Source organism: Meriones unguiculatus, chromosome X (assembly GCF_030254825.1).
Source record: "Meriones unguiculatus strain TT.TT164.6M chromosome X, Bangor_MerUng_6.1, whole genome shotgun sequence".
NCBI lineage: Eukaryota > Metazoa > Chordata > Mammalia > Rodentia > Muridae > Meriones > Meriones unguiculatus.
The window spans coordinates 13,783,630-13,786,276 of record NC_083369.1 but is presented as its reverse complement, the minus strand read 5'-3'; positions in this window follow the sequence as shown (position 1 = coordinate 13,786,276).

Below are 2,647 nucleotides of genomic sequence, written 5' to 3'. Positions count from 1 at the left end.
TGTATTTGTTGGCATCATGGGTGGGACATGCTAGATAATGTTAAATGAAATTTATGCGTGTATCATGTAATTACTACCATATGCACAAACATTGTCATTATACATAGCTAAAGCACACTGTGTCTTCTGACACAATTCCTACAATCTTGATTTTAGTGTTTATACTTTTTCATTTATATTTATTTAGAAATTCAAAGTTCTATTATTATACAAATGCCAGGACTTAGTTGAATCAGTTCTATTCAGTGTTAGATATATTTGTATGAAGATAGAATGACAGAGCTTGTGATGAGTGATGGAATTTGTTTCTTCTCATTACTGTTCCTTCTGCTTTAAAGTTGTTATATAAACTTTAGAATGTTCTTCAAAGTTCAGTGATTTACTAGATATGTCCTTAATAAGTCCTTGAGAAGTTTGTTTTATTTCATCTTTTGTCCTAGGAGAACTAGATTTGAACACGATAAAAATATATTAGAAAAAAAAGTAAAACAAGTAGATTTGCCCAGGTGAATTGGATTGTGGTAGACATTTTTTGGTTTACTAAACCAGCTGAAATAACAATATTCCGGATACATCTGGAATTGTACTAAGCTTCAGTGTAGTTTAGTCTATTCTATGCATTCATTTAGCTTAAGAACTTTATGTTGATTACACAAAATCTTACAGTAGCTATTTCTTCTATTTCTCCTACAATGATCATAAAACCTTTGATTCTAATGAATAGGGGTCAAAATTTGCCAGGGAGTAGAATGACATTTTTATCATTGCATTAAGTTTAACAAAGCAAAATATATTTGTTTCTTTTTAGTCATTGTATTTCTTAAATTCATGTGCCTTTTCTCAATCTTGTAATTTATAAAACAAACTTAATTAAAACTAGACAATCTTCATTCAGTAATCTATATGAACATTTACTAAAGCTGAATTACTTTTTTCTTTTTTTATTAATTACTGTTTATTCACTTTGTATCCCCCCTGTACCTCCCTCCCTCCTCCCCTTCCAATCCCACCCTCCCTCTTCCCCACCCATGTCCCTCTCCCAGTCCATACATGAGGGAAGTCCTCATGTATGGATATAACCTAGAACTTCTGCTCGGATGTAACCCATGGTAGCTCAATGTCCAAGTTGGTTTCCCTACTAAGGGGAACAAAAACTATTTCTGACATGAACTCAAGGACTGACTTCTTTACCTCCCCTAGCCCCGGAGGGAGGAGCAGCCTTGCTAGGCCACAGAGGAGGACATTGCAGCCAGTCCTGAAGATACCTGATAAGCTAGGGTCAGACGGAAGGGGAGGAGGTACTTCCCTAGCAGTGGACTTGGAGAGGGGCATGGGAGGAGATGAGGGAGAAAGAGTGGGATTGGGAAGGAATGAGGGAGGGAGCTAAGGCTGGGATGCAAAGTAAATAACCTGTGATTAATATTAAAAAAATAAAAATTAAAATTAAAGTATGGTGTGATAAAAAGAAAAGGAGGTCCCCCCTCTTCCCTCTGACCCTAGCCTATCAGGTCTCATCAGGAGTAGCTGCATTGTCTTCCTCTGTGGCCTGGTAAGGCTGCCTCCCCCTCTGGGGGAGGTAATCAAAGAGCAGGCCAATCAGTTCATGTCAGAGACAGTTGAATTACTTTTTAATTTTTTGTTTTTTTTTTATTATTTTTTTTACAATTTATTCATTATACATCCCTATTGAGGCTTCTTCCCTCAACTCCTCCCAGTTCACCCTCCCTTTCTCTTCCCCCTATCTACTTCCCCTAGTCCACTGAAAGGGGGAGCCCTCTTGCCCTGACATCTGTCCATAGCTTATCAAGTCTCACTTTGACTTGCCTGGATCCTCTTCCTGTGTCCTGGCAAAGCCACATCGTCAGAGGCATTTGATTAAAGAGCAGGCAATTGAGTTCATGACAGAGGCAGCCCATGCTCCCATTACTCAGGAACTGACATGGAGACTGAGCTGCATGTTGGCTACATCTGGGCAGGGGTCTAGGTCCTCTCTATGCCTGGTCCTTGGTTTGTGCATCAGTCTCTGCGGGCCCCTTGAGCTCAGGTTTTTTAGCTTTGCTGGTCTCACTGTGGGGCTCCTGTCCCCTCCATGTCCTCCTATCTCCCCCTTAAGACTTCCTTAAGACTCCATATGCTCTGCCCAGAGTTTTGCTGAGTCCTCTCATTTGCTTTGATCCCCAATTGAGTGGAGCCTTTCAAAGGACCCTCTATAGTAGGCTCAAATTTGGTTTCCTCTCTTCCACCACTTCTGGTGTATATCCTGTTTGCCCTTCTGAATAAGATTTGAGCATCTTTCCCAGGGTGCTGCTTGGTGTTTAGCTTCTTTAAGTCTATAGCTTTTATTATGGCTATCCTATATTGTATAGCTAATATCTTTTTATAAGTGACTATATACCATGTGGATCTTTCTGTTTCTGGGTTACCTCACTTAAGATGATCTTTTCTAATGCCATCCATTTGCCTTGCAAATTTCATTATTTAATTATTTTTTTATATTAATTACAGTTTATTCACTTTGTATCTCAACTGTAGCCCTCCTCCCTCATTCCCTCCCAACCCTACCCTCCTTTCTTCATCTCCTCCTATGCTCCTCCCCAAGCCCACTGAGAAGGAAGGTCCTTCTCCCCTTCCATCTGACCCTAGCCTA